The 16,284-nt window shown below is 42.2% G+C and overlaps 1 protein-coding gene across 1 annotated transcript in view; it reads right to left on the bottom strand.

Annotated features, from left to right (window-relative positions):
* Positions 1-16,284, bottom strand: part of TNFRSF21 (TNF receptor superfamily member 21) — a 77,734-nt gene that overhangs the window by 30,060 nt on the left and 31,390 nt on the right. The gene's annotated exons all lie outside the window — the stretch shown is intronic.

Raw genomic sequence — 16,284 nt, 5'->3', positions numbered from 1 at the left:
TCAGAGAAGGTATTAAAGCTCTTTCCTGGAGACAAATATCTGCAATGAGTGCCATTATTAAGAGCCCATATTAAAGCCTTCCCTGAACGAGGTATGAAGGACAGTGCTGACAGAGCCAGAGGGAACAAAGGCCATCTAACCCACAATGCAGCACTCTGGTCTCCAGGCTGTGCGACCCAGCTCTGCACAGAAAGGGTGCATGAAGAAAATGAATATGTTTATAAGCCTTTTCATGGTACCAAAGGCTCGTTGTTTAACCTTAAGAGATGAAAGCATTCCCACTACATCTCCCAACTTATTAAATGTAATGTCAGTTCTCATTATTCTTCTGGAAAGAGGTAGAGGGACAAATAATGAGAAAATTCCCATGGAGGTAATTAATGAACAAACTCCTCTGAGTGCAAACGACACCACAGTACTCCCTGTGCTATTTATCTGCGTGCGCGCGCGCGCACACACACACACACACACACACACACACACACACACATACACCTGTGTATCAGGAGACATGAGCTCAAGACTACTACCCTTTTACTTACCACCCTGACCCCCACCCCCCACAGACATGCTGTTCATTGGCATGCGCTGTGACCTCAGACTTATCAATTACAGAGCCAAGGGCAAAGATGGACACAACATATGTACAAAACAACATAGGTCATGTTTGGAAATTTGAATAAAAACCTGTGGACACTGAAATCTTAGAGGTTGTCATTTGCCCAAGGTCATGGAGTTTGAAACCATATCTCGTGATGGCAAAGTTCATGATCTTTTCTCTACTTGTGTCTTAAAATTCACAAGGCAAAAATACCCATGGCCAGGGCCACTTGAGCAAGCCTATCACTCCTGGCAAAGTACAGACTGATGTATAGGCCTGGACTCATTCCATAACTTGTTTTTAGAAGCCTGGCTTTAGCATTCTTAGAATCCATGTTCTTTCTGTACAATGGTAATTTTCTGACTACTTTTTGCCCCACATCTCCTTTGATTAGTTATCCCCAGAGCCTAGCACATGAAAGAAGTACAATGAACATCTTTGAATGAATGAATGAATAAATGAATGAGATCCTTTTTTGTCATCCCTCCCCTCTTCCCTGAAAGCCCCCACCATTTACCATCTCATTAGCTTCTGTAGAAAGCCATTAAGTACCTGAGCAGCCACATACCATCACACCTTTGCTGTGTGGCTCTGCCAGGTCTCTAGTCTCTAGAATAATGACAAGAAAGGCCCACAGAGTGGTCACCAATTGGTGGAACCTGAGCTTCCTGGCACAGGAATCCAGTTCTTGGGCAACAACCTCTCCCTCTGCTGGTGCCCTCTTCCCACTGAGGGTGGGCCACTGCGTCCATGACAGGAACAGAGCTCAGCAGGAGCAGAGTTCTCCTGGGTTCTCCCACTGCACCGAAATGCCCCTGCAGAGATGAGCCACCCAGGCCATTGTCTGTCTGGCCTCATAACAAAGTAAGTGCTCCCACAAGCAACAATCTCACATGTAGATGCGTTGTTGTAGTAACCAGCATATCATAGGATGATTCGAACATGGTAGAGCAACAGGGATCACTCCCAATGCAGCACACTAGGAACTGATTTGCCCTGAGTTAAAAAAACACTGCTTTCCTAGCGGAGGTACAAAAGTTGAAGAGAATGTTTAGATTTCATTTTAAACCCAACAGGTGCTTTCTGAAGCAAAATTAATCTCTGTCTTGTTGAAGGTTTAGTGGACAATAAGTGTAAGCTCTGATGAATCTCAGGAGATACTAAAAACCACTGTGCAGAGGTCTCCGGAGGTTAATGGACAGAATGTTTACCAATGGCAAACTATCAAAACAGCAGACAATTTTCCAGATGGAAGAAATAGGTATCACCGACGCTGTGAGAAAAAAAAAGAATTATACTTTATTTCACTCCACCGGGGAAAATAAAATACACAAAACTCATCTTAGTCAGTGTTTGAAGCTGTTCAGTGAACAAAAGTGTAGTGAGCTCTTGCTTTGCACCAGACACTAATCGAGGCACTTCGATGTGACAAAGCACAACAAAGCCCTTTCCTTATGAGGCCTGCATTCTATTGGGGGAAGCAGGAAGAATCAAGAAAATAAGTACTAAGATATTTAGTGTGTTAGATAGTGAGGAGTGCTAAGAAGAAAAATTGAGAGGGGGGAACAAGGGTGGAGGGGGCGGGGCTCAATTTTAGATACAGGGTCTTCTACCCCATATCTAAGAGAAGGCCTCACTGACGTTGAACATTCCAATCAAGAGTTAAAGGAGGAAAGGGAGGAAGCCATGCTGATATCTGGGAGAAGGGATATCCAGAAAGAGGGAGCAGCAGATGCGAAGGATGGAAGGATGTTGGCATGAACAGGAGAAGTAGGCTGGAGCCAGTGAGCCAGGAGGAAAAGAGTGGGAGTCAGGCTGAGAGATAAATGGTGGAGGAGTATAGATTGCTTTGGGCCATCAAGGCTGCAACTCTGGATGCAATAAAACTCACTGGAGATTTTGAATAGAGAATGGCATTTGAACAGGATCATTCTGGCTATTGTGTCAAAAATAAACTAAAGGGGCACAGGCAGAAGTGGGGCAACCATTCAGAGGCCATTGCAATGATTCAGAAGGGAGATGATAGTGGCTTGGGCCAGAGTGGTGGGAATGGAAACGATAGGAGATGATCAACATCTGTATGTATTTTGAAAGTAGAGCTGACTGGACTTGCTAACAAATCCAATAAGGGGTGAGAAAGAGGAAAGGAGTAAGGATAATTCTAAGGTTTTGGCCTGAGCAACCAGAAGGTTGGAGAAGCCACTTTGTGCATTGGGAAACTGGTGTGGAAATATGGTTTGGGATTCAGTTTTAGACATCTTAAGAGTGAGGTGCCTGTCATCATAATTAAAATGCAAAAGGTTAAAGACAAATAGCGAACCTTAAAAAGAGCAAAAAAAAAAAAAAAAAAAGCAGTTAACTACCTACAAGGGAGCTCCCATAAGACTGTCAGCTGATTTCTCAAAAAAAACTTTTCAGACCAGAAGAGGGTGGTAAGAAATATTCAAAGTGGTGAAAAGCAAGGACCTACAACCAAGATTACTTTATCCTGCAAAGCTACCATTTAGAATTGATGGACAGATAAAGAGCTTCCAAGACAAGAAAAAACTAGGGGCTTTCACCACCACCAAACCATTATTATATGAAACTAGAGGCCCAGCGCGAGACCCCAGACCCACCGAGCCACGAGACCCATCAATGCACCTCCTGGGGACCAGTCGTTTGGTCATTATGATGTTACAGCGTTACGGCCACTGGCCTTTTATAATATAGATTTATAATATAGATGTTAAAGGGTCTTTTTAAGAAGAAGATAAAAAATATGAACAATAAAATGGCAATAAATACATATCTATCAACAATTGAGTCTACAAACAAAATGAAGTAGCAGAACAGAAACAGACTTATAAACACAGAGAACTTTTTGTTGGTTGCCAGAGGTTGGGGGGATGGGTGAAAAAGGTGAAAGGATTAAGAAGTACAAATTAGTTGTTATAGAATAGTCATGGGGGATATAAAATGCAGCATAGGAAATATAGTTGATAATATTCTAATAACTAAGAGTGGCATTGGATGGGTGCAAGACTTATTGGAGTGACCATTTATTAAGTTATGTAATGTCTGGTCACTGGGGTGTACACCTGAAACTAATATAATGATGTACATCAACTGTAATTGAAAATAAAAAATGATTTAAAAAAATAAAAAGAGTGAGGTGCCTGTTAGACATCTGGGTCTCTCAGGCAGGCAAGAAGGAGGCTGTTTGCATGTCCTGAGCCCTGGGCTCTCCACTGCTTATCAGCGGTTCTCAACCTGTGGGTCGCGACCCCTTTGGTGGTCGAACGACCCTTTCACAGGGGTCGCCTAAGACCATCCTGCATATCAGATATTTACATTACGATTCATAACAGTAGCAACATTACAGTTATGAAATAGCAATGAAAATAATTTTATGGTTGGGTCACAACATGAGGAACTGTATTTAAAGGGCCAGAAAGTTGAGAACCACTGGCTTACATGCTGGATTAAAGAAGAGCCAGCCAAGGAGATGAAGAAGGAATACAACAGCCAGAGAGTTGAGAGAACCAGGAGGATGCAGTGTCCTGCAGGCCAAAGGAAGAAAGGGTTTAGGAAGCAGGGGATGAAGGTGCCAAATGCTGTCAATGGGCCTGGTAGAGGAAACCTGAGAACTGAACAACACAGTTAAAATCTTATTGTCAGACTCTATGGGAAAAAAGGCAAGATTGTGGCTAAAATTTCACTGATTCTAAGACATCTCAAGGCATATTTTTTTTCAAGGCATATTCTAAGGAACGCCTTTCCACAGCTTGGTGGCAGTGGGGTTTTTTCCTTGGTGCTATGTAAATAATGGCATGTCTCGAAATCAATGGCATCTTAGATTTGCTGAAACAAAGTGAGTCATTTTTTTAATTTATAAATTTGAATCCACCTATTTTTTAAAAAAAAAACTCAACATTATCATCAACACACCTAATATGTGGAATTCTAAACACATATTGCAATGCTTACAACCAATCGGTCGTAAAGAATGATCAACAGATGTCTAGCAATTCCTCATCCTCTGCAAAATCTGCATACACAATGCTTGACCTGGTCGATTCAAGGACACTCGTGTGTTTTTTTTAAATTGTTTTATTGCTTAAAGTATTACAAAGAGTATTACATTTGTCTCCTTTTTTTTTTCTCCCCTTGACCCTCCCCTAGCCTCCCATGCCCCCCAGTGTCTTGTGTCCATTGGTTATGCTCGTATGCATGCATACAAGTCCTTTGGTTGATCTCTTAGCCCCCCCCTCCACCCCCCAACCCTCCCAACCTTCCCGCTGTAGTTTGACAGTCTGTTCGATGTTGCTCTGCCTCTGTATCTATTTTTGCTCATCAGTTTATAATGGTCTTAATTATCCATAAATGAGTGAGATCATGTGGTATTTTTCTTTCATTGACTTGCTTATTTCACTTAGCATAATGCTCTCCAGTTCCATCCATGCTGTCGCAAATGGTAAGAATTCCTTCTTGCCGAAACCGGTTTGGCTCAGTGGATAGAGCATCGGCCTGCAGACTGAAAGGTCCCAGGTTTGATTCCGGTCAAGGGCATGTACCTGGGTTGCGGGCACATCCCCAGGAGGAGATGTGTAGGAGGCAGCTGATCGATGTTTCTCTCTCATCGATGTTTCTAACTCTCTATCTCTCTCCCTTTTTTTCTGTAAAAAAATCAATAAAATATAATTTTTTAAAAAAAGAATTCCTTCTTTTTTACAGCAGCATAGTATTCCATCATGTAGATGTACCACAGTTTCCTAATCCACTCATCTACTGATGGGCACTTAGGCTATTTCCAGATCTTAGCTATGGTGAATTGTGCTGCTATGAACATAGGGGTGCATATATCCTTTCTGATTGGTGTTTTCTGGTTTCTTGGGATATATTCCTAGAAGTGGGATCACTGGGTCAAATGAAAGTTCCATTTTTAGTTTTTTGAGGAAACTCCATAGTGTCTTCCACAGTGGCTGCACCAGTCTGCATTCCCACCAGCAGTGCACGAGTGTTCCTTTTTCTCCACATCCTCTCCAGCACTTGTCGTTTGTTGATTTGTTGATGATAGCCATTCTGACAGGTGTGAGATGGTACCTCATTGTTGTTTTGATTTGCATTTCTCGGATGATTAGTGATTTTGAGCATGTTTTCATATGTCTCTTGGCTTTCTGAATGTCTTCTTTTGAAAAGTGTCTATTTAGGTCCTTTGCCCATTTTTTGATTGGATTGTTTATCTTCCTTTTGTTAAGTTGTATGAGTTCCCTATAAATGTTGGAGATTAAACCCTTATCAGTGATAACATTGGCAAGTATGTTCTCCCATGCAGTGGGCTTTCTTGTTGTTTTGTTGATGGTTTCTTTTGCTATGCAGAAGCTTTTTATTTTGATGTAGTCCCATTTGTTTATTTTTTCTTTAGTTTCCAATGCCCTAGGAGCTGTATCAGTGAAGAAATTGCTTCGGCATATGTCTGAGATTTTGTTGCCTTTGGATTCCTCTAGTATTTTTATGGTTTCCCATCTTACATTTAAGTCCTTTATCCATTTTGAGTTTATTTTTATGTATGGTGTAAGTTGGTGGTCTAGTTTCATTTTTTTGCATGTATCTGTCCAGTTTTCCCAACACCATTTATTTATTTTTTTTATTTATTTTTTAATTTTTTTTTATATTTTAATAATTTTTATTTCTTAAAGTATTACAAATAGTATTACATGTCTCCTTTTTTCCCCCCGCTGACATTCCCCCGGCCCCTACCCCCCGCCCCCCCCGCCCCGTGTCTTGTGTCCATTGGTTAATCTTATATGCATGCATATAAGTCCTTCAGTTGGTCTCTTAATCCCCCGCCCCAACCCTCCCCAGGCTTCCCACTGTAGTTTAACATTCTGTTCAATGTTGCTCTGCTTCTGTATCTACCCCTGTTCATCAGTCCATACTGGTCCCCTTTATTTGTCCCAACCTCACTGGAGTAGTCTCAACCTCACCAGGGCCGTCTGAGCCTCACCAGGGCCGTTTCAACCTCACTGGGGCCGTCCCTACCTCACGGGGGCCGTTTCAACCTCACCGGGGTTGTCCCTACTACACCGGGGCCGTTTCAACCTCACCGGGGTTGTCCCTACCACACCGGGGCCGTTTCGACCTGACCGGGGCCGTCCCTACCTCACGGGGGCCATTTCAACCTGACCGGGGTCGTCCCTACCACACCGGGGCTGTTTCAACCTGACCGGGGTTGTCCCTACCACACCGGGGCCGTTTCGACCTGACCGGGGCCGTCCCTACCTCACGGGGGCCATTTCAACCTGACCGGGGTCGTCCCTACCACACCGGGGCTGTTTCAACCTGACCGGGGTTGTCCCTACCACACCGGGGCCGTTTCGACCTGACCGGGGTCGTCCCTACCTCACGGGGGCCGTTTCAACCTCACCGGGGCCGTCCCTACCTCACGGGGGCCGTTTCAACCTCACCGGGGTTGTCCCTACCACACCGGGGCTGTTTCAACCTGACCGGGGTTGTCCCTACCACACCGGGGCCGTTTCGACCTGACCAGGGTCGTCCCTACCTCACGGGGGCCGTTTCAACCTCACCGGGGTCGTCCCTACCTCACGGGGGCCGTTTCAACCTCACCGGGGTCGTCCCTACCTCACGGGGGCCGTTTCAACCTGACCGGGGTTGTCCCTACCACACCGGGGCCATTTCGACCTGACTGGGGTCGTCCCTACCTCACGGGGGCCGTTTCAACCTCACCGGGGTCGTCCCTACCTCACGGGGGCCGTTTCAACCTCACCGGGGTCGTCCCTACCTCACGGGGGCTGTTTCAACCTGACCGGGGTTGTCCCTACCACACCGGGGCCGATTCAACCTGACCGGGGTTGTCCCTACCACACCGGGGCCGTTTCAACCTGACTGGGGTCGTCCCTACCTCACGGGGGCCGTTTCAACCTCACCGGGGTTGTCCCTACCACACCGGGGCCGTTTCGACCTGACCGGGGTTGTCCCTACCACACCGGGGCCATTTCAACCTGACCGGGCCAACACCATTTATTGAAGAGACTGTCTTGACTCCATTGTATGTTCTTGCCTCCTTCGTCAAATATTAATTGAGCATATTGGTTCGGGTTGATTTCTGGGCTCTCTATTCTATTCCATTGATCTATATGTCTGTTCTTGTGCCAGTACCAGGCAGTTTTGAGAACAGTGGCTTTGTAATACAGCTTGGTATCTGGTATTGAGATCCCACCTACTTTGTTCTTCTTTCTCAGGATTGCTGCAGCTATTCGGGGTCTTTTTTTATTCCAGATGAATTTTTGGAGAGTTCATTCTAGATCTGTGAAATATGCCGTTGGTAGTTTAATGGGAAGTGCGTTGAATTTATAGATTGCTTTGGGTAGTATGGACATTTTAATGATGTTGATTCTACCAATCCAAGAACATGGTATGTTCTTCCATCTGTTTATGTCTTCCTCTATCTCTTTTTTCAATGTCCTGTAGTTTTCTGAGTAGAGGTCTTTTACCTCTTTAGTCAAGTTTATTCCTAGGTATCTTAATTTTTTTGGTGCGATGGTAAATGGGATTGCTTTTTTAGTTTCTCTTTCTGTAAGTTCACTATTGGTGTATAGAAATGCCATAGATTTCTTAGCATTAATTTTGTATCCTGCTACATTGCCAAATTCATTTATTAAGTCTAATAGTTTTTTGATGGAGTCTTTAAGGTTTTTTATGTATAATATCATGTCGTCTGCGAATAAGGACAGTTTTACTTCTTCTTTTCCAATTTGGATGAAGGACACTCATGTTTAAGGATTTATTTTTTTCTATTTGTATTTTAGACTTGCGTGGGGGAAATGCTGATTTATTTTTCAGTAAACGGAATAGCTTAAATTCAAAGGCTGCTCCATAAATTATAAAACATACATTTAAAAAATAAATATCTTCCTTCTAAAGCCTAGAGGAAGAAGTCATCAGTGAGTGTGGCCTGGGGAGGACAGCAGCCTCAACTCCCCAGGCCAAAGGCCACATCAGCTACTCTGTCTTTAGATGATGCTTTTAAAGCTACAGCAAGAAGCTTTTCCCCTGCAACGGTTCTGTGTGCTTTAGAATCCTCAAACATCCGGAGAGGTTTAAACAGAAAGGTGCTGTCTGCTGGAAGCGGCATGACTGGATGCAAAGGTGGCAAAGGCACGGGGTGAGGGGTGTGGGTAAAAACTGCCCGCCTATTCCTTCCGCTGTAAAGCAACTGTGGCTGGGACAGCCCTGGGGGTGCAGCGCTGGGACACAGCAGCCTCTTAAAGGGAATAATCTACTCCCTTCAGCCTGGCTTCCTGGTGTTTACACTTCAAGTCTACTTCCCATAGGAAACTTGGGCTCAGACAGGCTGACTGTCTGGAATTTTTAGTCAAGGAGGCTCCTGGTGAAGGGAGGACGGCTTCTTTGGTTGCAGCTGCTGCTCTGCCTGGTGCTGAGAAAACCCAAGTTCAACAGATGTGAGTTCAGATGAGCAGGGCTCCACTACTCTGACTTACTTGAAACAGCCCTTATTTTTTTAAAAATAACCATCCGGGCCTTTAGCCATTGGATATCTAGATTTAGAATTCTTCCTTTTCAAGCAATCCCAGAAAAAAGGTAGGAAATCAGAGCGACCTCTACAGAGGAAAACTTCTTATTGATGACTATTTTGTAGTTGCTTCATTTCAGAACAAACTGGGGTTTGTTACGAAGGAAAATAAATTTTTCTTGATTGAGTATGGCAAACAACAACAACAAAAAATCAACCACAGAAACCTGGAAATTTCTAACCTGGAAAAATGAAAATTCAGATTTTTATAAGTCAAAATTCTAAGAATCAAAGCTAAACTAGAGCCCAAGTACTGTACTGCCACTTTCTAGCTGTGTGACCTTGGGCAAGTTACTCTTTGTGCCTCAGTTTCCCCATCTATAAAATGGCAATGATAGCAGTCTACCTCATAAGTTAAGAAAATTACATTAATCTTTATAAATTGCTGAGAACAAGATATAGCACTTGCTAAGCACGGTATATGTCTTTGTTAAAGAAAAGTAAACAATGAATATTTCATGGTAACAGAAATCTTTCTTATGTTAGAAAAATATATTAGTAATCACAGTGTATGTCATCTTTGCATCCCCAAACCACTTTGTGATCTATGTCAGTAGTAGCAAACACCCCATAACTTTACTTCAGAATTACTTATTGTCCAATTCCTACCACACTTCATTTGTTCTTCATTTCTGAATAATGAATACGGGAGTTTTAATCATTCAGAAGAAATGTTTTCTTAAATCATTCCTGAAACCTGATTGAAGAGCATGTTGATATTGTTCAAATATATCTAGGGCACAGCTTCCAGAAACCCAACATATGTCACCTAACCTACCACAGCAACCTCGGGGTTTTGGGGGTTTTCATACAAAAGTTTTTGTATATTTACACAAAAAATAATCACACTCCACTCCTACAATTGGACTGCATCTTACTACTTAGTCTGGAAAGAGGACAAAGTCTGCAGAGTTGTGAACCTGGAAGATGCATTTCCGTCACAACCCTTAATAAAGACCAGTTCTCCCCACGCTTGACCAATCTTTGAAGAGGAACCACAACTCAGGAAGAAAGGAAGCATTTTTCCTGAGCCTGTTGTTGAGATTCACAAGGACGGAACAGAGAATGAGATGGTTACTGAGTAAAACCTAAAGACAACAGATGAGAAGGGATGTGTCACTGTTTGTTTGCTAGGTAAGGTGAGCTGATGTCTTATTTTGCTTTGAGCAGTGAGTTGTGGATAGGGGGCAGGATGGAAGAAATAAAATATATAATACCAGGAACTCAAGGTCTATAACAGAACTTGGCTCAAGGACGTTGTCTGAAGCTTTTAGATAAGTGCTCTAAGCAAATAATAGCCTGGTTCTTCATCATTGTTTCCCCTAAGAGCAGTCCTTACATATAGATTAGGGTATCAAAGTTATGCAAATCAGAGGTTCAACCACCAAGCCAGCTGGTCTGTACATAAACATTGTCTTTGGGTTTTAAGCTTGAGATAAAACGGAAAGGGTTGGGTTGTGGGTTGTTTTCAACTTCACATTTCCATTTTTGCATCACTTTAGGCAGGTTTTCAGAATAGAAGGAGACATTAGGCATACTTGAATCGAAGGCCTTCATTGTACAGCTGAGCAAACCAGGCCCACAAGGTTCTTCCCTTTGCACAACTTCCCTCTCCCAGCCAACACTGCCCCATTCCACCCCTTTCCACCAACAGCTACTCCTCACCCTACAGGAGCAGGCCAGGTGAGCCTAGTTCCTTCATTTCACCCTCTAGAATGTTGAGAATCAGACTCCATGTGCCACACTGTCATTTTCAAGTTCCTTTTGTACTTGGTCAATTGGCCTTTAAGGCATTTTATGGCCAAAATTCTAGTTGCAGATATTTTCTCTGTAGCCATTTCTCCTGGTCCATAAGGCTCATTAAATACGATCCTTAATGGATTTCTACTTGGTTGAAAATTAGATATAGTTGTCCCTCTGCCCTGATCTCGATGAAATCTTCAGTACAGCTTAACTCCCTGACCTTCTTGGGGGGAGAGAGAAAGAAAAGGAAGCTGAGCCAACAGCTTTATCAATGTTACCTATGATCTCAGTCAATGTTCACAAACAACCCCATGAGATAGACAAGAGTTATGTCCACACTGCAGATGACAAAACTGAGGAGAGGTTCAGCAGCCTGGCACAGTTACAGAGCCAGGGCTGATATTCAAAACCCAGGCCAACCTGACTCATCAGCCCTCATCTTTCACTGCAGTGTGCTGCCTCCCAGGACTTAGTAAAGTATTATTAACCCTGTCTTTCTGAGTCGTGGTTGCTTTTTTGAATACGTCTCCCCACCAACCTCCATTCCCCCAATTAAGTCAGTGGCTTGAAAACAATCCAACCTTGAATAGGATAAGTGGATAAGTCACAGGTGCTCTGGACCAGTGCTGTCCAACAGGACTTTCGATGACGGAAATAGCCTGTACCTGTCCTGTCCAATATGGTAACTATTAGCAACATGTGGCTATTGAGCACTGAAGCTGTGGCTGATTCAACCAAGAAACTTGGACTTTTAAGTTTAGTTCAATTTAGTTTTAAATGTAATAGCTCATGTGATAGCCATATAAGCTAGCACAGTTTGGGACCGCCCCTCCTTGAGCCCTGTGCTATTGGCCCAGCCTAGGGGACACACAATAAGACCCACTGTCTTCTAAGAGCTCCTAAGCAATGCGGGGAGAGAAACCACATGCACACAGTTAAACGGTATAAGACAGAACAAACTGAAGGAATTGAGAAATAGAATCTCAGAATATAGTTCTATAGAGTGAGACCTTTGGCCTTTTGCTGCTGCAGGTACAGAGCTTCTGCTGGAGAAAGTGCACCAGCCGCTTTCACAACCCCTCTTGCGGTTCATTTAAAGGAGATGCTATCTTTCTATCTCGTGTACTTGGAGTAACTACACCGGGAGGGATTACTGTCCCAGTCAAATGCTTACTGTCTCCCTAAGGTTCAGGACTAAGAATGTGCTAATTAGGAACTAAGCCAGTTAAAACTAAATAAATCCAATTCCTTTGTCTCACCCCATTTTTCTTCATAACCTGAAGTCGGAGAGAAAAAGAAAATACTATCAAGCAGAGATACTGCCCATTTTTCGCTCCCTCTATCACCTTGCAGATCTACCTTCACAAGTATTTTCAGAGCAATTTCCATTCCTCCCCTGCTTTTCAAACTTCTCTTCAGACTCCCTAGGGCAGTGATGGCGAACCTATGACACGCGTGTCAGAGGTGACACCCAAACTCATTTTTTTCGTTGATTTTTCTTTGTTAAATGGCATTTAAATATATAAAATAAATATCAAAAATATAAGTCTTTGTTTTACTATGGTTGCAAATATCAAAACATTTCTATATGTGACACGGCACCAGAGTTAAGTTAGGGTTTTTCAAAATGCTGACACGCCGAGCTCAAAAAGTTCGCCATCACTGCCCTAGGGCAACAGATTGCTTGGGACCCAAGGTCAGAGTTTTTCCAAATAGTCAGTCATAAGGGTGGACAAAGGAGAGAGGGGGGAAGAGAGAGAAGTGGGGAAGGGAGAGAGGAGAAGAGGAAGAAAGGAAGGGAAGGTTACTAGGAAGAACCCGTATTAGAAACAGCAATAAGAGAACAGCAGTTGGTTCTGTTCTCGGCCATCCCCGTTCCCAGCTGGGGCTGGACCACAGCTCTATGTCTTGCATAATTATAAGGAAGTAACTGTTTTGAGACCATTTGAGACTTTCTCAGTGCAATGTACGGCCAGCTGTGTGTGGACTAAGTTTCACTATCTTTACTTTTGTGCTTTATGTGAGAAACAGATCAGACAAAATATACTGTTTTCCATGTAACCTCCCAATTAATGTGAACCCGCATTAATCTTAATTTTAAATAAAATTGAACATGTTGGATCCCACTTACCCCATAATGTTGGGATTATACTACAAAAGGAAATAAAAGTATTACTTAAACAACAAAAGCATAACAAATTGAGCATTAGCATAGATTTACATCCTAATTTCACCTGAATCTAGTAATAAACTCATAAATAAAAGATTTGTGTATAAGAATTCTGGGCTCTCTCTCCTGGGATCCCGCCCATGTGTTTCTTCCCTCTCAGGCATGTGTCTCCTAAACTCTAAGGGACCCAATGAGACCTGCAACCTGGCGAGCAATGGGCGGCGGCAGCTCATCCCGGGCTAACCCCCAAACCTACCTCCAAGGCCTCTTTTCTCTGACTTTCCTATAACATCTGTAGAGAGCCAAAGCAGCCCACCTAGGCTCTCTCCTGGTGCTTCTTCTCTCCTAGGCCCAGCCTTCTTTCACTGTCTCCAGTTTTAATAAATGTATTCTCAAAATTGAAAAAAAAATTCTGAAAGGACTTCTGATGGCTGTTGCTGAAACAGACACATTACAAGAAACCAGAGTCCAATCCCAATTTACTAAACATTAAATTGCTCTGACTTCATGACGGAAAGAAGCACACAAAATACCACAGCACCCTCAGTCGTCCATCCTCCTAGCCACATAAGGTGTCTCCAACACCAGGATTCCATGAAAGCAGGATTGCAGTTTTGTGGAGTTCAACTTTAAAAACCATAAATCCTTGGTAGGCAGAGAGGGGTGAGTAGAGCCAAATGAAGATGTTATTTTTTTTTTTTTTAATCCTCATTCAAGGATATTTTTCCATTGATTTTTAGAAAGAGTGGAAAGGAAGGGGAGAGACAGAGAGAGAAAAACATCGATGTGAAAGACACATCGGTTGGCTGCCTCCTGCATGCGCCCAGACCAGGGCTGGGATTGAGCCTGCAACCGAGGTACATGCCCTTGACCAGAATCGAAGCTGGAACCCTTCAGTCCACAGGCCGATGCACTGAGCCAAACCGGTTCTTGTAGAGAAACACGGGAACCAATGGCTTAGTGTCAGAGTGCTGAGGGTCTATATGGCACTCAGGAGCATGGCATGGTCTGCTTAAGGTGAGCAGGCATAGGTGAGGTCTTACATGACCTCTTATGGAGAGCACCCTGGGCTAGGCAATTTGACCCCCACTCTCATCCTCACCAACAATTCAGTGTAAATGGACAAGGACCAGAAAAAGATCTTATACAGGATTATCTGCTGGCCAGAACTCACTGTAATCAGAACAACAAGATATTGTTTCTAGAGGCCTCTCTGAGCACCTGGAATGGTTTTTATTAAACAGAACCTCTCTTTGTAATGGGATTTTACTTAGTTGAACCTTTCAGAACAGAAATTTGGAAAAAATAGACCTCATTTAGAAAAACATCCTAAATATGAACATCCCAATGGAAAAACCGGGTGGGGCGGGGGTGGAGGGGTGGGCACGAGGGAGTTAAACTCTTGGAAAAGATAATTACACTTGGATGAGGCCACAGTAATTCCCCCTTCTCCATGGAGAATACATTCCAAGACCCCCAGTGGATCCTGAAACTACAGATAGCACCAAACCCTAATTCATAAATTCAACTACCAAAGAAATGGAGTTATTCCTTTAAAGAAGTAAATAAGGAGAGGAGAATTTCAAATACTTACATAATTCAACAGGACATTCTCTACTAATTAGACATATCAGAACAAGTGTCTGACTGATCACTTAAAAAGCAATTTAATAAAATAATTGATCCTGGACCAGATTCTATACCAGAAAAAAAAAAAAATGAATGCTATCTATGAAGGCCCTTAATGGACTGACTGAGAATACTGGAATATGGATGGTAAGTTACAATATTATATTCATGTTAAATTTATTTGAGGTTGAAAACTGTACTTTTTTTTTTTTTAAAGAGAATATCCTTATTGTTTGGAAATACACACTGAAGTTTGTAGGCACAAAGGGCCAGGATCTAGTCCAGAAAAATTATTTTCTGGATGTACATGTGTGCATGTACACAAAATATTGTATATTATATGTTATATCATATAATAAATATAATAAACTATTCTGTATGATACATATTTTATAATTTGTAAAATCTATTTTTAATATAAAGAGAGCACATAAATGCAAAAGAGCAAAATATTAACAACAGGTTGACCTGGGCACAGGCATACCGGTATTCTTTGTACGACTCATGCAATTTTTCCGTAATTTTGAAATGATGTCCAAATAAAAAGATTCTTATTAAAAAGGAGGGGAAGATTGAAACCTTTCTTCCCCCGCTGGGTTGCCAGCAAAGGGTAGTCTCCTTCAAGTCAGGGCAGGCTCTGTCCCCAGGAGGGGGTTCGTCTCAGTCTGATTTTCACTTGATTTGCTCATTCACACAAATTAGCAAAGGAAAGCAAAATAAGTTACTGTTGTTGTTTTTTTCACTTTCTCTAAATTTGTGATTATAAAAGTAGCATGTTCTTATTTTAGAAAATTTGGGGAAAGGAAAACTAACAAAGAAGAAAAAAAAACCCCACACATTAATCCCACCAAACTTAAAGAATATCACTGTCATTTTGGCCTATTTTCTTTCAGTCTCTATTTCATAGTTTTAAGGGAACTGGGATTATATGAATTGTGTAGTCTGGGTTGTTTTTTCTTTTCTTTAACCTAGTGTAAAACATTTTCCTATGTCATCAGTCAAAAAATTCATAAAATCTTCAATGTCAACATATTTCATATTACAGACAGGCCATCATTTACTTAAGTCATGTCCTTAAAACTGTCCCTTTGCTTCCAATTTTAATTTATTATACATAATGCTTAGTTAAAAGTTTAAGATCTTTTTGTTTAAATCTTTTTATTATTATTATTATTTCTGGTTAAAATAGATGAATAAAAATGGAATTGCTGGAACAAAAGGTATAAACAGAGTTTTAAGACTCAATAGAAAAGGCCAAACAGCTTTTTTAGAAAATTAGGCTAACTTTAAGGGGCAAGAAGGCACCTGACTGGAATTGTCGAAATTGCAGGCCGAAATCTCATTTAAGGATTTATAGAAAGGGAAATTACTGCCACCATCTGAAAACTGCCTTCTCACCTCAAACAGCTACTGGGACAACTTCCATAAGCTATTTCTCGCCTTCAAAAAAGGAAAAACAAATATTCCATCCTGTGTCAACACACACTTCTACTACTATGTAGAAGAGGGGAGGACCAGCCTCAAATGATCACCAACATATTAAGC

This window comes from Myotis yumanensis, unplaced genomic scaffold (assembly GCF_028538775.1).
Source record: "Myotis yumanensis isolate MYYU_CA2020_CCGP unplaced genomic scaffold, mMyoYum1.0.hap1 SCAF_6, whole genome shotgun sequence".
In the NCBI taxonomy this organism is placed as follows: Eukaryota; Metazoa; Chordata; class Mammalia; order Chiroptera; family Vespertilionidae; genus Myotis; species Myotis yumanensis.
The sequence above is the reverse complement of the archived record's forward strand: the minus strand, read 5'-3'. Positions and strand labels throughout refer to the sequence as shown.